General features: G+C 38.2%; 1 protein-coding gene across 1 annotated transcript in view; it reads right to left on the minus strand.

Annotated features, from left to right (window-relative positions):
• CPS1 (carbamoyl-phosphate synthase 1) overlaps positions 1–24,822 on the minus strand; it is a 357,074-nt gene that overhangs the window by 247,367 nt on the left and 84,885 nt on the right. Inside the window, exon 4 of the mRNA XM_035007224.1 lies at positions 9,870–9,926. The gene's annotated coding sequence lies outside the window, so the exon portion shown is untranslated. The remainder of the gene's footprint in view (positions 1–9,869; positions 9,927–24,822) is intronic.

Below are 24,822 nucleotides of genomic sequence, written 5' to 3' on the forward strand. Positions count from 1 at the left end.
TGACCCTTACTACCTCTGAGGGAAACTGAGTCATGCCAAAACCATGACATTTTGAGTAAATTCTGCAGCTAAGGAAAAAAAAAAGGTGGAAGGGAAGCAAGGCCTGTCACTGTTTATCACGGCAGAGGGGAAGCCAACTAGAAGACAAAATGGATTCTTTCTTGTCCCTTCATTCCCAGGAAAATCCTCTCATTCAGAAGATGAAATGGAGATGAGAAGGGGATAGAACAATACCTGTGGGAAGAATCCCAATCTTGCCTGAATCTCCATATCGAGACAGGAGTCTACATTGAAAGGGGATCCACGAACTTCCTACAACCCATGTGCGTAGGCTGTATGGTGAGGTGAATTGCTAGAAATCTTGTTTTTAAATTTTCATTCAAGGATGTGAGCCATCCAAATCAGAATAAAGAACTTGAGGAAGAGGAAGATGTAAAATTCAAAATAAATTTGAGAATCATGCAAATAATTATTGTCAATGTTAAGAAATGGTTTTTGAAGAAGATGTGTAGTGAAAAACAATGATCTGAATCTGAAATTCCAGATTACATCAACAAATTCTAGGAAATGAGAGGGAGAAGGTAAATGTGTACTTAAATGTTCACCTTTCTCAAGGAGAAGCCAGTAGAAACTGCTTAATTGTTGAAGTTCATAGTGAAATATATTTGTAACTATCCTTAAATTTATCCAATAATAGGTGTAAAATTTCTAAGTAACTAGCAAAAAAGGAAAAAATTAAATGAAGTAAATGTGATCAATTCTCAAAGACAGAAAGGTTTATGTACATTAGACTCATTTTTGATAAAATTGTAGCGAGATGAAACACACAAAGTTGTTACTAGTGATACTAATCTCCCATCTTCAATGGGGTTTTTTTGGAAACACTTAGCACTACCACAAAGTACTACAAGACTGGCTTCTAGAATATTTTACAACCATGTCACTTAGCATAGGCATGTTCCGTGAATATTAATAGCCTGAGTCCAAGCTGTTCATCAGCAGTGACCTTCAAGCATGCTATTTTCTCTTTGCAAAGCCTGAATTTAGAGAAAGAGATCTTGGGGCGCCTGGGTGGTTCAGTTGGTTAAGCGACTGCCTTCAGCTCAGGTCATGATCCTGGAGTCCCTGGATCGAGTCCCACATCGGGCTCCCTGCTCGGCGGGGAGTCTGCTTCTCCCTCTGACCCTCCTCCCTCTCATGCTCTCTGTCTCTCATTTTCTCTCTCTCAAATAAATAAATAAAATCTTTTAAAAAAAAACTCAGATACAACAACCCATGAATGAAAAGATACCACAGATTTAGAGAAGATATTTATAAGCCATATAAAAATTATTTATATTCAGAATACATAAAGAGCTCTGACAAAAAATCAGAAAAAGACAAAAAACCCAGTTATAAAATGGACAAAGGCTACATACAGGCAATTCACAAAAGGTAAATCTGAATGGCCAATAAGCATATTACTAGCAATGCTCAACTTCATTAATAATTAAAATGCTAATTAAAATTAGAAGATATTGGGCGCCTGGGTGGCTCAGTTGGTTAAGCAACTAACTGCCTTCGGCTCAGGTCATGGTCCTGGAGTCCCTGGATCAAGTCCCGCATCGGGCTCCCTGCTCGGCAGGGAGTCTGCTTCTCCCTCTGACCCTCCCCCCTCTCATGTGCTCTCTCTCATTCTCTCTCTCAAATAAATAAATAAAATCTTTAAAAAAAAATAAAAAATAAAAAAATAAAATTAGAAGATATTTATTGATACCCATTTAGATTGACATACATTTCCAAAGCCTGACTTTGTCAGTTTGGGATGATAAGTTGCAACATCAAGAACCCTCATCCATGACAGGAATGTACAACTGAGGTCCATCTTTGGAGATCAAGCCAACAATATCTAGCAAAGTTGAAGATGCTTGTACACTATGGACTAGCAAGCCTGTTCTACATACCTTAAAAAAACTCCTACAGGTATGTAAGGACATAAATACAGGAATAATCATTTCAGTATCAACAGGAGAATGGCTAAATAAATTATGGTGTATTTGCATAAATTATACAGTCATGAAAAACGAACAAATTAGAGTAGCGTGTACTAATACGAGTAAATCTCAAACACAATGCTGACTATATGAAGCAAAAGTATATGTAATTTATTATAAGTCCCTATATTTTTGTATGTATGAAATACTTTATAATTTTATAGGTAAAAAAAGAATAAAAACGTTCGTTATGAGTACAGGAAGGGAGCAACTGGGATCTCTCTTAGTTGTGCCCCACAGTAGCTATTTGAAGCAAGAGGTTGACTCAGAGTTCAGGATGGGTCGTCTATTAACCAAAATTTCCTGAGAGGGAATTTATATTGCACGTGGTTATGGTTTTTTTTTTTTTTTTAGATTTTATTTATTTATTTGAGAGAGAGAATGAGATAGAGAGAGCACGAGAGGGAAGAGGGCAGAGGGAGAAGCAGACCCCCTGCCGAGCAGGGAGCCCGATGCGGGACTCGATCCCGGGACTCCAGGATCATGACCTGAGCCGAAGGCAGTCGCTCAACCAACTGAGCCACCCAGGCGCCCCTATGTTTTTAAAAACAAAACAAAACAGGGATGCCTGAGTGGCCCAGTCGGTTAAGCGTCTGCCTTCGGCTCAGGTCATGATCCCAGGGTCCTGGGATGGAGTCCCACGCGGGGCTTCCTGCTCAGCGGGGAGCCTGCTTCTCCCTCTGCCTGCTATTCCCCCTGCTTGTGCTCGCTCTCGCTCTCTCTCTTTCTCTCTCTCTCATTCTGACAAATAAATAAGTAAAATCTTTAAACAAACAAACAAACAAAAAAACCAGAATCACAATCTCTTTTCCCAAAGATGTTGGGGTCCGATAGTGTTAAAAGCATACAAGTAATGAAAGGATCTCTATCACCCTCCTTTAAATCTGCAAAATAACCCTGCACATTGAATCATGGCACTTATTGGCACAAGTAACCTGGTAGAGGCTGCAGTGCTAGAGCAAAAGCCAGAGGAAGGAAAAGAAGATAATCAGGGGGACTAACTGGAGAAGCCAAACTGTGCATAAGTAAGGCTGCAAGATTCAGCAAATAAAAATGCAGGACTCGGGGCGCCTGGGTGGCTCAGTTGGTTAAGCGACTGCCTTCGGCTCAGGTCATGATCCTGGAGTCCCAGGATCGAGTCCCGCATCGGGCTCCCTGCTCGGCGGGGAGTCTGTTTCTCCCTCTGACCCTCCTCCCTCTCATGCTCTCTGTCTCTCATTCTCTCTGTCTCAAATAAATAAATAAATAAAAATCTTAAAAAAAAAAAATGCAGGACTCTTAGTTAAGGTTGAATTTCAGATAAACAAGAAATAATTTCTACTATCAATGTATCCTAACATAAAGGTACTCTCCTAACTCAGAAATTCACTCTAGCATGGCAATTTCTCTTAGGAAGTAATGTGGGATAGTGAAGAAAAAGAGAGAAAGAAAAAACAGGAGTTGGCTGTCTAACAGACCTCAATTTGAACTGCAGCTCTCTAGCTGTGTGACTCCAAGCCAATGCATAACTTCTCTGAGCTCCATTTCCTCATTTCTTAAAGGAGGATAATAATATTTATCTTACAAGAGTAATAGCATGTGTGAGAACCTACCTGGCTCACAGTAGTTACTCAATAAAGAGCTTTTAAAAACCAACTGAACAATTATTAAATGCTTACTAGGATAGTCCCTTTACTTGGCTTTGGGGCTATTAAGATGAATAAGAAATGATCTCTTGTTCCAAAAGAGCTCAGTTTTTTTGTGGAAGACATTTACAAACCACATAAGCAAACAATCACAACACAACACGCTATGTTCTATAATTGAGCTGTGTGCAAACGATTTCTCCTTATTCACTTGTCAAAATCCAACGCTACCTTTGAGGTCTAACGCAAAATATACTTCCTTCTCAATGTGTCACTCATTCTCCTGGGTCAGAATTAGTCTCTCCCTCCTCTATTCTACCAAGCAAGTTCACTTAGATCACTGTTGTGGAATCTAAACTTAATGGCTTTAGACTGTAATTACTCCCCCTGCCTGTCACCTGCGCTAGACCATGGGCTGAAACACAATTTATTCATTTTTATGTCACCCCTACACATAGCATATGGCATGTGTTCAGTAAATGCTTATGTTGTCTTTGCAAATGGAACCAGGCTACTATTTCTATGAATGCAAATAAACAGTCACGTAACAAAATCCTTTCTCAGGCAATTGCCTGAGGTTTTGAATCCAACTGAGACATGAAAATTTGACACAATTTTTTTTGTTTTAAGTGACCCAGAATGAATACAACACACTGCAGGGTAGATGAAAAGATAAGGAGTATGTATTGTGAACGAAAATAAAGAAAGTTGCAGAGCAATATATAAAATACAATCTTTTTTTTATTTTAAAAATGCCACTATTATTATATATGTTAGGTTATATATAGAAAAAAACTCGGAAGATATATGCTAAACTATTATTGCTGGGATTAGAATTATGGAAAATTTACCTTTTCTAAATTATGGAATTCTGCAGTATTTAAATGTTTTACAAGGAGCAGTTGTTAGTTTATTAAGCAGAAAAAAAATAATTAAAAAAATAAATTAACCCAAGGACTTATGTAATTGAATCTTCTACCCATTTTTATTTCCATGTCAAAAATTTTACTTTTGTTTAGAATACAAAATAAGACTTTTCCTAAAATAAATAAGTAGCAGTAATTCTATTTTTAAAGTGAAAAACCAAACACGTCTCCTGCCTTTCTTCCCTTCTGTATTAGAGACCTAAAGGAAACAGCAACCTTGCATCGTGACACCAGGTCTCATAAAAGGCAAAAATAGACAAAATTATTTCCCGCTTTCTTTTTTCCTGTCTTCGTTAGTCTGACATACTTAGGTGCTTCATTTTTTGGTCTGATCCTCTTCAATGTTAGCTGGGAAAAAAGTCTTTAATGCTGCACATAAGGAGTCAAGCAGAAGCCAGCCAAGTGCAGTATTGATTTAGCAAAGGGATAAGGGAAGCAGGCACTTCAATATTTCCCTGCCTCCCCTGGGAAGGTTAAGGAGAACTTAATTCAACCTGAAGTGGTGTAAGTATCCCGAGATCAAGCCCCATTAACAGAATTGATGTAAGGGAGCTAACGGCGGCCTCCAAGCGAAGGCACATCATCTGTGAACAAGTTTACAGTGATTCAGGGCAGAGGGCAGAGGCGCAAGCATGAGGAAGTGGGAAATGGAACATGCTTCCTGAGCTGATGAGGAAATTAAAAATTGCCCCAGAACTATCATACATCAAGTGTTCTTTTCAATACTTAAGGTACTGCTGAGAAAGTAAAAAAGGAAGCATATCTCCACTTGAAATGTCCTTGAATGTTCATGTTTAATTTTATTTGGGGAACCTCTTGATCTTGGGACAGCTGTGGAGAAAAAGCTTTCCTTTTCTAGCTTCCTGGGAGGGAACTAAATGGTCAGTGAACTCAAACCAGAACGGAGATGAGCAGCAATCTCCATTCCTGTTTAGGATTAGGGAGAATCCACATTACAGAGATGTAGTTCCTTTCTACAGAAAATGCCAGGGGAATAAATAGAAGAGAGATATGAAACTTTCACCCCTGTATTTCAGAAGTGTTATAGACTTGCTGGGTGATTTTAGTTCTTCCAATCATGCGTCTTTCACTGGGTATTCCGTCAACATTGCCTTCATTTATTCATTTATTCATCCATTTTTTTCATGAATATATAGTAAATGCTCACTATGTCCAAAGCATTGCTCAGTACTCATGACACCATTTCTCAGATACTTAACATCCAGGAATACTGTTAATAGGCTTCTGCTTCTACTCACACAAGAGTAAAGAACGGACATTACTCCTTCTGCCTTGCATCCTAGCTGCCGGCTCTCCTTACTGTCTGCATCAGGCCCGGCTTTGGATAGAATTAGTCTTTAACTAGTTACCTTCTTTCTGCATAAACTGATTCAACAGCGGTTAGGACTATATGTGAATTAGGACTCAGTAAATTTTGAATCACACTTTCAGGTTCTCTCATACAGAAAAAAAAATAATAAACAATTTAAGGCAGTGGTTAATAAACTTTACTGTACGTTAGATTCACCTGGAAGTTTCTTTAAAATCCTGACACTCAGGCTGCATCCACACTCCATAAATCAGAATCTCTGGGAAGGAGACCAAGCATCAGCAGTTTTTGGGGGGTTTGGGGGGGTTTTTTTTACAACTCCTCAAGAGATTCCAACGTTCAGCCAAGGTTGAGAACCAAAGATTTAATGAAACTTGGGACTACTATGTCTTTGCATCTGGGCTTTAATTTTTCCTTATCCCCTAGGTTTTTGTTTCTCTGTTTGATATATTTCTGATGGCTAGGATGCTGGAAATTTAGCTCTGTCTGTTGGGGTGTCATTTTCTAAAGATCAAAGATATTTAGATATAATTATTGGAACTTACACTGGTACAGCCACGCCATGATAGCAAGTGCCAAGCTTCAAGACCTGTATTTCTCCAACTGGGGGTAGATGCTCAGAGGCTATATGAGAGAAATTCCTAAGCATTTATAGAAATTTAATCTGCGAACCTCCTAAACACTTGGCTAGGGATAAGGGTGTAGCAACTACGTCATGTACAGAAAGAAGCTAGCCACTTTCAGTCACCCTTCCTTCATCTCTTCCTCTCTTCCTTTTCCTGAACTCTCTTGCAACACTAAAAAAGCAAACTGAAAGAGCAGAAGAGCAAATAATTATTGAATGCTATATGTTGAAGATTATTTAGAATATGTGCGGGAAGCAGTTTAGAAATCCATAAAAGTCTAATTCTCCCTTTTATGAACCTAGATTTATTTCTTAGGGTCTTTATTTTAGGGCCAAATTTTTATACCTAAATCAAACACTACCGCCAAACAATACACGTCAGGCCAAAAATGACCTAATGTAACCAACTCACTTTTAGATATGAAAGTGAAGGAGGGCTACATTTGATTTTATACAAAATAATCACTGGATAAAAGGTGAAGTCAATGTTGGAAGCAGCAGAGGTCTATATAAAAAAAGAAACTCCAGTAAAAAAATATCACATAAAATGTTGTTTGCACACAAGTTGAGCATTGTTAGGACTCTATCCTGATTTTTACCATCAAGTAACCAAGCTTATAGTTCTCAGAAGATCTTAGCACTTCATTTGGATTTTTCATTATGAAATATTCTACAAAGTATAAATAATAAATGTCATACACTCATCATCTCGCCCAAGAAATAACACATTACAACCATCATTATATTCCTTTATCTACCTACTCCAGATCCAATTCTTCCTCTCTCCTTACAACGAAAATTTCTATTTTAAATTTGGAGTTTGTCACTTTCATTAATATCGTACTTTTATTCTGTTTAGGCCATAAAAAATACGTAATACTATTTTGCACATTTAAGCCATACAAATGGAATCATATGCTATGTATAGCTTCTACAACCTGCTTTTTATCTTTCCCTGTAATGTTTGTGAGACTCATCTATGTTGATATATGTACTATTTTATTCATTTTTGCTTCTAGAGAGTATTCCATTGGATGAGTTATATCAGAATTTCATATTTTTAATGGTTTGTGTTGTCATCCATTTGTGTTTTTACCTTTTCCACTTTCCAAATTTTTCACTATACCAATGCTCAGTGCACATTTTCGTGCTAGGTGGTTGAGTATTCCTAATATATGTACCCAGGACTAGAATTACTGGGTCGTAGGATATACACAACTCCAACTCCACTAGATATTGGTAAATTGATCTATCGAAGCAGTTATCCCATAAATGGATATTAAATGGGAAATTCTCTTTAGCAAAGCCTAACTACCAAATCACTTAAATGAGAATCACAATGAATGGTATTCTCATGATATAAAATGTCACTTGATGCTCCCCTGCTAAAGTTGGATCTTACAGTCCCTAAACCTTTTAAGGAAAGGCTAGAGTGTGGGTATTTTAAAAAACCCAAAAGCATTTTACAAATAAGTAGGATATAAATTTACAGTAGCTGTAGCCATAGGGATAACATTTATGGAACAGTTTTTGGTGATGAATTATGACTAAGGCAAATAGGTACAGGATTAGAAATATCCGTTCTGTGTATTGGGCATTAAATTTAATGATTGGAATAAACTCCCCCAAATACAAATGCTTTTTTTTTTTTTCCTCAACCCAGAGAAAAAGAAAGGGATAAAACCACCCACGAGTGAAGGTGAAAGAATTGTCTGGTTTGTGTTGAGTGGGTTTCAAGTCTGATAGGCATCTGCTCAGACAATGGAAGTTAAAAGTTAATAGCATGTTTAATTCTTTTTGATTAAAATTGATGTGTATTTCTGAAGACTGGCAATTGTATACCTAAGTCACAGCACAAAACCAGCCCTCAGGTTCATGAGGGAAAAAATCGATCATTTTGTTTCCTTTTTCATTCTCACTCAAAAACAATTGTGTTTGTGGAGAACCTTCTATGTACTGTTATTTATGCAGGCACAGGGATAGGCCTAAGGAGATCTCTGTGCATACAGAAATTGATATTGAGAAGCACAAACAGTATTGCTTTCTTGCATGCAGATATCTACTATGGTGTCTCTGTGTCCTGAGCAATCTCTTTATTAGAGGGTTGATGTGGCTATTAGTTGACGGAGGAAAAGAATCAGGATGAAGAACCCCAGAAACCAAAGGACACAACTAGGAAGTGGCTTGTGAAAGCCAGCCTCTAAACGGCCTCCAGTAATTCTTGCCTCCTGGTATTCACACCTTTATAAAGTCCTCTCCCACACTGAATAGGATGACATGAATAACAAATAGTAAGTTGAGGATAAACATGTGTGACTCTCAAGTCTAGGTCATAAGAAACATGGCAGCTGAAGTTTATTTTCTTGGATCACTTGCTCTAAAGGAAGTCAGCTGCCATTTTGTGAAGACCTTCAAACGGCCATACAGAGAGACCCACTTGGCAAGAAATTGAGCCCTCCTGTCAAGATCCAGCCCCTATAAGCCAGGCAGGTGAGTGGAGCACGTTGGAAATGGATCATCCAGCTCCAGCTGAGTCTACAGGTGACTGCAACTCTGGCTGACATCTTGACAACCCCATGAGAGTCTCTGAGCCAGGATCATGCATTTAAGCTGGTCCTAAGTTCCTGACCCATAGAAACTGTGAAATAGCAAATGTTTATTGTTGTTTTAGGTTGTTAAGTTTTGAGGTAATTTGTTATGCAGCAATAGATAACAAATACAGGGTTGGAAAGAGGAAATGAAAGCAACTCTCTTTCTTCCTTTCTCCAAAACTGTAATAAGTACTTCTGTTTATTTTTTTTATTTAAAGAATTAAAACAGTCCTCCCTGCCCCGGGATGGGGGTGGGGGACCTCTAAGACACCATCCTCGGGAAAAAACCTAGTATAGTAAAAAGAAAAATATTATCACCATAAGTGAGTGTATTCATTCACTTATTCAACAAACATTTATTGAGCTTACTACATGTCAGATACTGTGCTAAGTTAGAGAACTACAACAGTAAACAAGAGAGCCATGAATGCTGCCTCATGGAATTTACACTGTAGTAACCAAGAGATACAACAATCAAGTAAATAAATAATTCAAATTCTTATAAATGCCATGAGTCCAGTAAATGAAGTATTGCAATATGTTATGGGGATAGTATGATAGGTCGGGCCTCTTCAAGGAGATGACATCTAAGCTAAGACTTGAAGGATAAAAAGAAAACCATCATTGAAAAAAGGTGGGAAGGGCAATCTAGGGAGAGAAAACAGTGTATCCAAAGGCGCTGAAGTACAAAGATACAATGAATGGACTGAGGAAGGCCAGAATTAAGAGAATCCAATACCTGAGGAGGAGAGTAGCATGAGATGAGACAGGAGTTCATCCATGTGTTTTCAAAATCCTAGGAAAAACACATCATTGTGAGGAGACCATAAAAATAATTTCACTCACATACAAGGCCTGATTCAGATAGTCCTTCTCCTTCACACTTAAAGAAATATTTACAATTTGATAGAAGAAATTAGTTCAGGGGCACCTGGGTGGCTTAGTCGGTTAAACGTCTGCCTTCGGCTCAGGTCATGATCCCGGGGTCCAGGATCAAGCCCTGGGTCGGGTTCCCTGCTCAGCAGGGAGTCTGCTTCTCCCTCTCCTGCTCTCCCTGCTTGTGCTCTCTCTATATATATCAAATAAATAAATAAATAAAATCTTTAAAAAAAAAAAAAAAAAAGAAAGAAATGAGTTCAAACCAAACATCAAACTCGAGTACTCAGAACCTGCTGGTTCCTCACTCCTCTGAGCTCCAAACAAATGTCTTTGTCTTTTTGCCAAGATACCTTGGATTTCAGGTGCCTGCCTAGCAGAGTCAGTTAAGTGTCTGCCTTCGGCTCAGGTCATGATCCCAGGGTCCTGGGATCGAGCCCCATGGCAGGCTCCCTGCTCAGTGGGGAGTCTGCTTCTCCCTCTGCCCCTCTCCCCCCACTCCTGCATGAGCTCACTGGTACTCTCTGTCTCGCAAAAATAAAATAAAATCTTTAAAAAGAGATATCTCGGATTTCTAGACTTGAATATCAATGTGCATCACTATAGGTTTTCTTTATAGACACAGGATGGCAGAGTCTAGTCTTACAGCTGGGAAAACATACAAGAATATGAATACATCTCATAAAAGCTACATTGTAGGGAACACCTAAAGCATTTCGGATTTGACAATTATTCCAGACAATGAAGTTTAGTTGGAAAGTTTCTGGCACTTCTCAGGGGATTGTGTGACTGCTTTGGAGTTTAAAGACCAAGTGTCCTCAGTGTTCAGACTTAAAATTCTGTCTCTGTGTGCAACCTTTCAGACTCTGTTTGCTGAAGAAAGAAACTGCAATGTAAAGCCTCAAAATCACATTGTAACATCGCTGGCTGGTTAGGTGTCAAGGGACGTTATGCTATTTATTTAGTCCTGTCATAATGCCCTGTCCAATCCCAAATTCATTCTTGCCTCCAGAAGATTATTGAGATGGAACTTGTGAAATATACAGCCTATTTCAACAAACAGGAAGCGACTTCTTCCTTTACAGTTTCCAGGGAAGGAAAAAACTCACCTTGCGAGCCAGGACACAGGCTGTGATACACTCAAGCTACAAGAATCCTAACTGCCAAAAAGGCACCAAGGGGATATTCATATATACGGTGTGGATGTGTCAGAAGATGCATTTTATGAGGAGTTTAATCTGTGCATTTGAAAGAGAATAGCAGGAACAGTCTCATGGGGCCCGCCTCCAGGACAGACAATGTTTTCACTGTGTAAAGAATCCCGCTTGATGAGAATCGATATGTGTCGTTGGTCTTGACTACAAATAGTTCATTACAAGCTGAGAAAAGGGCCGTTGCCACCCCATTTGCTTTCTGCCCAGCTGTAATGGTCCCAACTCTCTCCACATCAGAAAAGCCCACAATTACTTGATATAAAAGAATGTATCGGGCAATTCAAAAGCTAGAAATCTCACGGTGAGATTTATAATTACAGGGGAACAGGTGTCTCGCATTTTTTAAGTCCCGATGCTGGTTTACAGCAGGACAAGCATGCCCTTTGTTCTGTCCTCTCCTTTAGAACTCCTCCAAATACATGGACTGAGGCTGCTGGTCCCTAGAGAATGTCTAACGTGCCACAGTGTGGCTTCCCCAAAGACATGGATACTCTCTTGCGCCTGAATTAGAAAACCTTGACCAGGACTAGGAGAGGCAAATGCACCGTCAGCCATGGGCTATTCCTGTCCCTGCAGTTGCTGCCCATCCTCAAAATTGAAGACAGCTACGCTTATGTTATCTGAGGCTCCTAAAACAAGCTTAAAAACAGCATCCCTCTGACCCTTTGATTCCATTTAATGTCATGCATTCTACTTCGGAGGGCAGTATTACATCTTTTCCTTATTGAATTTTTTATTAAAGTAGGACATCTATTTGGAAGGGTACAAAAATCGTAAGTGTACAGCTTGATGAAATATCACAAAGTGAATATATTTGTGTAAACACTGGCTTCTTCACTCTCCGTCTCTAGCCCACCCTCCTCTCAGGGGTAATGCCATCAGACAGATTCACTGGATTTTGAACTGCATATGAATGGAATCATAGAGTACATATTGTCTTTTGATCTGAGTTCTTTAACTCAATACTACATGACGTTGATCCATCTTATCATATGTCCTTGTACTTTGTCCATTCTTACTGCTGCATAATATATTATTATATGAATATACCATACTTCACTTGTCCTTTCCACTGTTGGTGGATATTTGAGTTGTTTCCAGTTTTGTGCTATTATGAATAATGTTACTGAGGATGCTTATGTATATCTTTATGCATATACACAGACATTTTTGTAGGGCATGTGCCTAGAAGCAGAATTACTAGCTTTTAAGGTATGCACACATTTAGAACTTGTTCTTTTTTTTTCTTAATGCTTTTGTTCTAGAAGATACTTTGTGCTTTCTTTCCCAGAAAAATATCAACTCCCAGAGCCTCCTCTGCCAGTTTGTTCTTGGAGCTCTACTCTCTGTCACAGAATGACAGTGGACTACAGGACAATCATTGCCCTTGGCCCTTCTCAGGAGGTGACCAAGAGGCATTCCTGAACAAGAGTCTGACCTTCGTGAGTGTTCTCTTGCTGCCACAGCCCCTTTTCTTGAGGTAACATCAATACCCTATGCCTTTCCGTGTCATCGTCTGGGATTTTCTGTCCCTTTCATACTCTCCTCTTGCCAGAATCACATACTACAGTATCAGAATTACACAATGAAGCAAGCTCTGAGCAATTTTAATCACTATAAATGTCCTTCCTTGAGAAACCCTACACCCCCTGCCCCTCCAAGGAAGCAGCATGATACCCATGGAAAGAATCACGCTGACTTCACTTCCCCATGGCTCACCTTCTCTCTCAGAAGACAGGATTCCAAAGCATGGGCCCTGGCTTGCCCTGGAAGTGGCATGACCTCTAACAAGGTAACTCGAAGAGTAGAAGGAAGAAAGTAATACCTGTCTCCTACTTACACAAGGATGGGATTTATTGAGTGTTAAAGAAATAACACTGCTTAAAAACTTAGTGATGAAAGGAGTATAAATATTTTAAAAATTATCTTTATTATCCACTTCGAGTCCCTTAGCAAGCTTTCACTTAAACACCTATATGTTCTAAAGAGGAAACAGTTTGAGCATTTCAGAACACTTTTGGGGTATCTCACAATCTCCAGTTGGTAAGTTATTTATTTGTGACTGGAAATCTTTTCACTCATCCCTGTTAGTCTCATATCAAGAATAGCTGATGACTGTTCTCTTATTATGACACTTTACGTAATTAAAATTGCTTTTAGGCCATTGCTTTTCCTTCCTTGGAGTAAATAACACCAAAGCCTTCATGTTTTCAGAATGGGTTCTAGCAGTCCATTCCCTACTTGTTGCCAGACTCCAAACTCAAATTTTGGAGTTCCAAACTGTCTTGGGTCATTTAATTATAATTGGCAGACATCAAAACCCATAACATTCTTTCATTTGTTTATTCATCCATTCAATAACTAGATCATTGTTTTAAGCTTACTATGCATAAGCTCGTGATTCAGTATAGAACAAGACAGATGAGTTCCTCCTCTCATGGAGCTCACTTCCTAAATGTATTGGAAAAAAGTAAAAATACACAACTTAAAAAGGCAAAATGAGGAAACTAAATCCAAATGCTGACTTAACAAATGACCAGGACAGGGCTACTTAAGACTGCATGATTGGGGAAGGTCTTTCTGAAGAGGTTACACTTGAACTGAAATCTAAATGATCTTAGGAGGTGCCATGGAAAGGTGTGTGAAAAAGGTTTCCATGCAAAGGCTACAGCAAAGACAGGCCCTGCGTAGGGAAAGTCACTGAGACCACAGCATGACCTGCAGAGGGAAAGGAGATGCGTGGGGAGGCTGGGGACACAGGTGGGAACCAGACCAAATCCAGGCTCTGTTGGCTGCCATTAGGTGTTCATCTTGCAAGTCTCACAGGTAATAATTCCATTGGTGAATGATCATATGTGTAAGTTGTGGTCTGGATAATAAATCCAAGAGTATGATCCCATCACTGCATTCTTGCACTTTGTGGCTCCCAGGATTCCCAAGGTCTCTCTGCCATTGGCACTGCTAGCCTCCTTTTCTAGCTTAAAGCCCCTCTTCTTCTGAAACATAACCTTCAACTGAATCCTTTTTTACAAGCTAAGATTTAATTCTATCATACCTGAAGAGCTGAGACATAATATACCTAGTTTTTCACATGTAATTATCCTACCCTTGGCCAATAGGAAGCAGTAGTTAAGAGCTTAGGCTTTAGATTGCATCAAAACCAGGTTCTATTTCTGTTTTCTTGACACTTTTATTGTGTGTAACTAGCATATTACTTCTACCTTCCTGAGGTTTTTTATCCATAAAATGGAAATTACTTTTTTCAAAAGATTTTATTTATTTATTTATTTATTTGAGAGAGAGAGTGAGTGATAGAGAGAGCAGGGGTGGATCCCAAGCAGGGAGCCAGACCAGGGATGGATCCCAAGACCCTGGGATCATGACCTGAGCCAAAGGCAGATGTTTAACCAACTGAGCCACCCAGGCATCCCTGTAAAATGGAAATTATATACCTACCTCGGAGTTGTTGTAAGGATTGATGGAGATAATACACGTTAACCCTTAAGAGATGGCCATTAATAATAATGCTATTCAAAAAGCAAAACCATAGAACTTGTGGTAAAAAGAGAAGTTAGATCTTACTCCATTTACTTCTCTCATTTTGTGTTTAAGCCTCGCTGAAGCTAAATTAAGTGTCAATGGTCACATAGTTAGTCAAAAGTTCACCAAATTTCCCTAGTCTAATAGAGGAATAATAGAGGATAAAAATCTAATAGAGGAATAATTCAACCATTCACCACTTGCTTTAGCTTTGATATTGGACTTTATGAACTATGTAATCATTATTTGAATAAATCACAAAGACATTCTGATACCTGATGTGGCAAATTGTGACTGGAATAGTGTGTGGTTTAATAAATGCTATTTTTTAGGACTTGAGAGATTCAGACCCATGAATTCTACTTTTTATTCTATTTGTTAAGTGGAAAAAGTCAATAAGAAGATATGGTTTTTATACAGAGCACATCCACCAAATGTGGATTGTAATTTATAGACAAAGCTCCAACAAGAAAATAAATTGTAGGTTATAGAAGAGCTTTGGTAAGCAAATTACTGGGAATAGTGGATATGTCAACTAAGGGCCAAAATCTAGAGAAGGAGCTGTTCTGGCATGGAATATATGAAACCCACTTATTTCAAGTGCCTCTCATTGGCAAGTTTTCACAGAATTATCACACAGACATGAACTGAGCTGTGTTAAGTGTGATGGGAAAAAATCCTGAACCTTAAGTGCAAGTTTCAAAGTAGGCTTTTACATGAACTCTGCATGTTGTACTTCTATTTAACCATTATCAATGCCTTTTAAAGTTATTATTTGCTTTTTATTATGTAAGTAAACTGCAATCACAGAAGAAAAATAGGAAATATAAATAAGCAAAAGGAAATTCATTTATAATTTTACCACTCAAAAATGACTATTATTAACATCTTGCCATCTACACACACACACACACATTCTTCACATATCCAAGTTAATTCTTATTTTATCTAGAGAGATATATCAGAGGAAATTGACACAAACTTTTAAACATAATATTATACTGAAAAGTGATTATCACAAATGTAAAAAGCATTTCAAATGAAAAATCATTTCAAATTTTCACAATTATTGTTTACTACACTTAATTAACCAACAACTCCTTTTCTTCAGGAACGTATAAAGGATTTATGACAACATATTCCATTCTAATTCAACAAGACTTTACTAAACACCTGAATAGTCCCAATATTTGGGGAAATACAAAACAAGTGTCTATGTTTTTGATAAATTATATCTGTAAGGAACACACACAATAAATTTAGTTACTTGAGCAAAATGGTTAGTAGGAGATGAGAAACAGTCTAAATGCCCCCAATCAAAAGACACAAGGTATCAGATTGGATAAAAAAGCAAGAAACATCAATATGCTGTCTGCAAGAGATTCATTTTAGACCCAAAGACACCTCCAGATTGAAAGTAAGGGGGTGGAACATTTATCATGCTATCATGCTAATGAACATCAAAAGAAAGCTAATGAACATCAAAAGAAGGCAATTTTTATATCAGACAAATTAGATTTTAAACCAAAGTCTGTAATAAGAGATGAAGAAGGAATCTATATCATAATTAAAGGGTCTGTCCAACAAGAAGATCTAACAGTTGTAAATATTTATGCCCCTCACATGGGAGCAGCCAATTATATAAGCTAATTAATAACAAAATTAAAGAAACACATTGTTAATAATACAATAATTATAGGGGACTTTAACACCCCCCTCACTGCAATGGACAGATCATCTAAGCAGAAGATCAACAAGGAAACAATGGCTATGAATGACACACTGGACCAGATGGACTTCACAGATATATTCAGAGCATTCCATCCTAAAACAACAGAACACACATTCTTCTCGAGTGCACATGGAACATTCTCCAGATTAGATCACATACTGGGTCACAAATCAGGTCTAATCAGTACCAAAAGATTGGGATCATTCAAAGCATATTCCCATGCTTCAAAACTGGAACTCAATCACAAGAGGAAATTTGGAAAGAACTCAAATACATGGAGGCTAAAGAGCATCCTACTAAAGAATGAATGGGTCAACCAGGAAACTAAAGAAGAATTAAAAAAAAAATTCATGGAAACAAATGAAAATAAAAACACAACTGTTCAAAACCTTTCGGATGCAGCAAAGGCAGTCCTAAGAGGGAAGTATATAGCAATACAAGCCTTTCTCAAGAAACGAGAAAGGTCTCAAATACACAACCTAACCGTATACCTAAAGGAGCTGGAGAAAGAACAACAAATAAAGTCTAAACCCAGCAGGAGAAGAGAATTAATAAATATTAGAGCAGAAATCAATGAAATAGATTGAGTAGAATAGTAGAACAGATCAACAAAACTAGGAACTGGTTCTTTGAAAGAACTAATAAGACTGATAAACACCTGGACAGACTTATCAAAAAGAAAGGAGAAAGGACCCAAATAAATAAAATCACCAATGAGGAGCGCCTGGGTGGCTCAGTCATTAAGCATCTGCCTTTGGCTCAGGTCATGGTCCCAGGGTCCTAGGATCAAGCCCCACATCAGGCTCCCTGCTCAGCAGGAAGCTTGCTTCTCCCTCTCCCACTCCCCCTGCTTGTGTTCCCTCTCTCACTGTGTCTCTCTCTGTCAAATAAATAAAATCTTAAAAAAAAAAAAAATCACAAATGAAAGAGGAGAAATCACAACCAACACCAAAGAGATACAAACAATTATATGAGCAACTATAAGCCAACATATTAGGCAATCTGGAAGAAATGGATGCATTCCTAGAGACGTATAAATTACCTAAGCTGAAACAGGAAGAAATAGAAAACCTGAACAGACCCATAACCAGCAAGGAAATTGGAACAGTAATCAAAAATCTCCCAACAAACAAGAGTCCAGGGCTGGATGGCTTCCCAGGGGAATTCTACCAAACATTTAAAGTAGAATGAATACCTATTCTTCTGAAGCTGTCAAAAAGTAGAAATGGAAGGAAAATTTCCAAACTCTATCTATGAGGACAGCCTTACCTTGATCCCAAAATCAGACAAAGACCCCACCAAAAAGGAGAATTAGAGACTAATATTCCTGATGAACATGGATGCAAAAATTCTCACCAAGATACTAGCCAATAGGATCCAACAGTACATTAAAAGGATTATTCACCATGACCAAGTGGGATTTATTCCTGGACTGCAAGGGTGCTTTGGCATCTGCAAATCAATCAATGTGATACACTACATTAATAAAAGAAAGGACAAGAACCATATGATCCTCTCAATAAACGCAGAAAAAGCACTTGACAAAGTACAGCATCCCTTCTTGATTAAAATTCTTCATGGTGTAGGGATAGAGGAAACATTCCTCAGTATCATAAAAGCCATATACAAAAAGCCCACAGCAAATATTCTCAATGGGGATAAACTGAGAGCTTTTCCCCAAAAGTCAGGAACACTGCAGAGATATCTGCTATCACCACTATTATTCAACATAGTACTAGAAGTCCTAGCCACAGCAATCAGACAACAAAAAGAAATAAAAGGTATCTTAATCAGCAAAGAAGAAGTCAAACTCTCACTCTTCACAGAGGACATGATACTCTATGTGGAAAACCCAAAAGACTCCACTCCAAATTGCTAGAACCCCTACAGGAATTCAGCAAAGTGGCAGGATATAAAATCAATGCAGAGAAATCAGTTGCATTTCTATTTACTCACAATGAGACAGAAGAAAGAGAAATTAAGGAGTCGATCCCATTTACAATTACACCCAAAACCATAAGATACCTAGGAATAAATCTAACCAAAGAGGCAAAGGATCTGTACTCAGAAAACTATGGAATACTCATGAAAGAAATTAAGGAAGACACAAAGAAATGGAAAAACGTTCCATGCTCATGGATTGGAAGAACAAATATTGTTAAAATGTCTATGCTACCTAGAGCAATCTACACATTCAATGCAATCCCTATCAAAATACCATCAACTTTTTTCACAGAAATGGAACACAAATAATCCTAAAATTTGTATGGAACCAGAAAAGACCCCAAGTAGCCAGAGGAATATTGAAAAAGAAAACCAAAGCTGATAGTATCACAATTCCAGACCTCAAGCTCTACTACAAAGCTGTAATCATCAAGACAGTATGGTACTGGCACAAAAACAGACACATAGATCAATGGAACAGAATAGAGAACCCAAAAATGGACCCTCAACTCTATGGTCAACTAATCTTCAACATTTACACAGCAAAGGAAACAGTCGACAAAACCAAAAGACAACTGACAGAATGGGAGAAGATATTTGCAAATGTTTTATCAGATAAAGGGCCAGTATCCAAAATCTATAAAGAACTTATCAAACTCAACACCCAAAGAACAAATAATCCAATCAAGAAATGGGCAGAAGACATGAACAGACATTTCTGCAAAGAAGACATCCAAGTGGCCAACAGACACATGAAAAAGTGCTCAACATCGCTCGGCATCAGGGAAATCCAAATCAAAACCTCAATGAGATACCATCTCACACCAGTCAGAATGGCTAAAATTAACAAGCCAGGAAATGACAGATGTTGGTGAGGATGCAGAAAAAGGAGATCCCTCTTACACTGTTGGTGGGAATGCAAGCTGGTGCAGCCACTCTGGAAGACAGTATGGAGGTTCCCCAAAAAGTTGAAAATAGAGCTACCCTATGACCCAGCAATTGCACTACTGGATATTTAACTCAAAGATACAAATGTAGTGGTCCGAAGGTCCAATATTTATAGCAGCAATTTCCACAATAGCCAAACTATGGAAAGAGCCAGATGTCCATCGACAGGTGAATGGATAAATATATGTGGTGTGGTATATATACACAATGAATATTATGCAACCATCAAAAAAATGAAATCTTGCCATTTGCAACGACATGGATGGAACTAGAGGGTATTATGCTAAGCAAAATAAGTCAATCAGAGAAAGACAATTATCATATGATCCCACTCATATGTGGAATTTAAGAAACAAAACAGGCTCATAGGGGAAGAGAGGAAAAAATAAAACAAGACAAAATCAGAGAGGTAGACAAACCATAAAAGACTCTTAATCATAGGAAACAAACTGAGGGTTGCTGGAGGGGAGGGAGGTGGGGGGAGGGGGAACTGGGTGATGGCCATTAAGGAGCACACATGATATTAATTAATATCATAATATCATAAATATCAATTAATTAATTGAATTTAAAATTTAAAAAGGGGGGAATTTTGAATTACAAAAAAAAAAGAAAAAAGTTCACTAAGATCACAGATGCTATTTTTTCCTCTTTTTTTTAGAGAGAGAGAGAGAGAGAGAGAGAGAGAGTGCATGCACCAGCAAGGGCAGGAGGGTAAGGGCAGAGGGAGAGGGAGAGAGACTCTTAAGCAGGCTTCATTCCCAGCATGTGAAGCCCCATGCAGGGCTCAATCTCACAACCCTGAGATCATGACCTGAGCTAAAATCAAGACTTGGAAAGCTTAACGTACTGAGTCATGCAGGCAACCCTCTTCCTCTCTTTAAAAAAAAAATTTTTTTAACCTGATTTGATTGTATTCTTGATCTGTATCCGGGGCTCTACACAAGATAGGTGTAACATATGCTAAACACTTGGCATTCAATGAGTAGACACTTGGAAACTTTACTACATATTTGCATTAATATATTTTTTTCAAGAATCGTAAGTAATATTTTTTCACCCATCCCACATCTAAAGTAAGTAATCCCTCTTTAATAAAAACATATTGCTCTGAACATAGCGACACCTACAACAGGTTCTGTATACTGCATTATCATCAAAATAGGAGCACAGAGTCAATCTATAGGCTCTGTCCATGGCTTATGGAAAGATCTGACTCTGAGTTCAGCAATGACACATCCTATACCTGAAAAATAGGAGTTCCAAGTCAGCTCACAGCCCTGATATTAAAATAGAAATCCAAAACTTCTATTAAAAGTTGTTGCCAGTTATTCACTTGCCAACTGACACACTTTTTTTTTTTAAATCATCTTGCTTTTCCTTGTGGTTTCCAATAAAACTTTTTATTTAAACAATTATATGTCATTGTCCAAAATGATCTATTCATCATAAACTCTGAGCAGCTAATATATGTCAGCCACAACCCTGAGTATCGTCATGGATTAAAGAAATCCAGGAGCACCTGGATGGCTCAGTCAGTTAAGCATCTGCCTTCAGCTCAGCTCATGATCTCAGGGTCCTGGGATCGAGCCCCACATCAGGCTCCCTGGTCAGCAGGGAGTCTGCTTCTCCCTCTCCCTCTGTCTGACACTCCCCCTCCCGTGCTTGTTCTCTCTCTCTCTCTCTCTCTCTCTCTGTCAAATAAATAAATAAAATCTTTCAAAATAAATAAATAAAAGATAAATCCAGCCCAAAGAGGAGTTTACATTTTATTCACCTCTATATAAAACATCAAGGAAGTCCAAGAACTTAGTCCACTACAACTCTTACTAAAATTTCCTGTCATCTCTTAACTCTATAGTACTTCAAAATGCCCATGTCCCCCATCTCTCTGTTTACCCCTGGAGACCTCCACCCTGTCCTGCCATCTGGGTTCTCCACCAGCACCTGTGTCTCCACCAGTGAGCTCCCCAAAGCTCTCACCTTCCTTCATAGTAACCCCTGAGCAGTGTGGTTCTTTGTTTAATTGCATTCCTCACAGAAACTGTTCAGAATATTTTTCTCTTTCATCAGATAACAAATGCTGTGGGGGGAAGCTGTGAATCTACATATATTACTGTTTTTCACATCACAGTTATAAGCATTCAAAACTTGTCTCCTTTGATAAATAATAAGAAGCTCTTAGCATGATCTAATTCTCCAGGGCTATACTTGTTTGCCAAAGAAAGATGTAGATGTATGTGTGCACGTGCATGTGCATACCAATGAGTCTGTGTGTCTTGTACGGTGTGTGTGTGTGTGTGTGTCAGTGAGTCTGTGTGTCCTCGTAGGGTGTGTGTGTGTGTGTGTGTGTGTGTGTCTATGTAGAGTATGTATCCCAGAGATCCACAAATTGCGCACAACTGAGAAAGCATGGAGAGGAAGAGAGTGCCGTTAAAGGGAGAACTTAACAATGAGTGAGACTGTGAAAGTGAGTCCCTGTACCTTCTCGTTCCAGATCCTAAGCCATTTTCAGCTATCCCCTTTCCACTGCAACACACTTAGCCATGACCATTTTAGGAAACACAGTGACATCATTTTCAAATTCATATCCTAAATCTTGACATCATGCTTCATTGTCCTGAGGCATAATAGGAGGTAGTCTTCCTAATCTTTCCCTACTGTCCCTGAATCTACACTCAGCTTGGATCTTTCTGAAGTTCCCATAACTCTTTTTCTCCCCTATCTGAACAGTAGCCAACACAGATATGCATCATACGTGTGAACAGAGTTACATAGATTTTTGTGAGTATATTTATACATATGGTATCAAACCATACACCATATTCTGCAACTTGCTATTTTCATGTCTTACAGGTCTTTCAATATCAGAATATATTGGCCTACCTCATTATTCCTTAGAATTGAATAGAAAAACACACATGTACCATGTCAGTTTCACCAACTTTTACTGACAAGCATTCATGTTGTGATCTTCTTCCTATCGGAAAAAATACTGTAGTATCATCTTTGTTCAGACTCCTGGTTCCTAGGTGTGAGTATTTATAGTTAGTGTTTCTCAAATCTGACTTCACATTAAAAACATGTGGAGAGCTTTCAAAAATACCGCTGCGCATGCTCCCCAGCCTCTCCCTCCACTAGACCAGTTAAATCAGAATCTGGGAGTGGAGCCCAGGCATGGGTATTTAATAAAATCTCCCCAGGTAATTTTAATATGCAACCAAGGTGGAGAATCATTAATAATTATGAAGAATTGGAATTGCTGACTTGAAGGGTATATACATTTTACTTTTTTTTTTTTTTACATTATACAGTTTGAACTCATTTTGTAAACGGTTAAATAATACACAGTTGCAAATTATATGGTATCATTACTTCTGCTCTAAGTAAAATTCTCAGGAAATCTGGAAGTAGAAAGTAAGTACCTTTCTTTATAGGGTCTCTTTCTAAGCTGAAATGGCATCTCCTCCCAAATGCCTACGTAAAGTGAGTGTCCACCCTACCTCACCTCATTACTTTCACAGTACTGGGCTTGTTTTCTTTGTATTACAGGCATAGCTCTGAGATGTTGCTGGTTTGGTTCCAGACCACCAAAATAAAGCAAACATCACTACAAAGTGAGTCAAATGAATTTTTTCTGTCTCCCGGTGCATATGAAAGTTATGTTTACACTATACTGTAGTCTATTAAGTTGCAATGGCTTAATGTCTAAAAAAAATGTACATACCTTAATTGGGAAATACTTTATTGCTAAAAAACTTCTATCATCAAGGCTTTTAGCAAGCTGTAATCACTGAACACAGATCACCATAATAAATATAATAATAATGAAAAGCTAAAAATATTGTGAGAATTATGAAAACATGACACTGAGACACGAAGTAAGTAAATACTATTGGGAAAAATGGCGCCAGGAGACTTGCTCGACACAGGAATTTGTCAAAAACACACACATACACACACACAATATCTGTGAATCACAATAAAGCAAAGCACAGTAAAATGAGTTATGTCTGTCCTTTGACAATGTGCAATCATTTCATATAGTTGATCATTGTCTTTTATAGCCCCTAATCTCCAACAGAAGTCCAAGAGAACAGGACCCAATCTGTCTTATTCACCCAGTAATCCTAATGCCTATTATAACAGGACCTAGAATATAATAGATGGTCAATATGTGTGGAATACATCAGTCCCTGTGGTTAAAAGTCTAGTCAGTGGTTAAGCATGTTAGGCTGTGGAAAGGACCAGTAAAATCAAGGAGAAATACTGGTTGTTCTCATTCCCCAGACCTAGCCTTTCCAAGTAGAAAATAAGTATTTCTTTATTTGTAATTTAATTTAATTTTAATTCCAGTATAGTTAACATAAAACAAGTATTTTACCTTAGCCAAAAGAACCTACAAACCCACACTATCATACAAGAAACAGATTAGTATGTGGCAAACCTTGACCATGCGGTTTAAAAAAAACACAAAGAAATTAGAAGGTAGAATATGATGAGCCACCTTCAGTAATAAATTTTTCCCTTCTCTGCCATCCCCCTGCATTTTGGTAAACATCTAAAAAAACTTATACAGCAAATGGTACAGTTAAGCACGAGGAACACTTGGAAGATCTGGGCGCGGAGGGTATCAGCTGTCACTGAGAACATGATTCCTCAGCTGTTCCCTTTCTTTCCCCTTATAAGTAAGTCTTGTCACATAGTCCTATAAAAAGGAGGGGGTCAAGACAGCAATTTCCTTTTGATTCTGATTATCATATTAAATTACTCAGGATCATAGTTGCAGAAAGCCTCTAAATTCTTCTTTCTCCACCTATAATTTCTGTGTATAACAAATAATGCCTAGCCAAGCGCCATATACATTATGTCCAATAGGACGAACCACTTTTTAAAAGGCCTCAGTGTTGTAAATTGTGAACATGTTTAGACCTTCCTTCTGTATTATACCTGACTAAAACACAAGGAATATTGACTAAGTGGGAATGAGACCTTACATCTCACATTTGAAGTTTCAGGGTGACTTGTTTTTACATTTTTCAGACTTTTTTTTCATTAATTTTTTTAATTTTAGGATAGTTCTAGATTTATGGAAAAGTTGAGGGCAGTTCTCATGCACTCCACACCCAGTTTTTCCACTGTTAGCAAGTGTATGGTATACTTGTCACAAGAAACCAATATTGAGACACTATTAGTAGCAAAAAGAAAAGTCCAGGCTTTATTCATATTTCTACCTAATGTTCTATTCTAATTTTTAGATTTGAGACAAGCAATATACCTAGGTAAAATATGTTCAGATTCTCCTGGCTGTCCTGTTTGTGAGAAATGAGTACCAGCAGCTAATGTAGATAATGACTGAGTCCTTGGTGTGGGGCAGCAAAGGAGAGAGCAAATAAAAACATTTCTGGGGATGCCTGGGTGGCTCAGTTGGTTAAGGA

The sequence above is a fragment of the Mirounga leonina genome, unplaced genomic scaffold (genome assembly GCF_011800145.1).
Source record: "Mirounga leonina isolate KUSES-001 unplaced genomic scaffold, KU_Mleo_1.0 Mir_151, whole genome shotgun sequence".
In the NCBI taxonomy this organism is placed as follows: Eukaryota; Metazoa; Chordata; class Mammalia; order Carnivora; family Phocidae; genus Mirounga; species Mirounga leonina.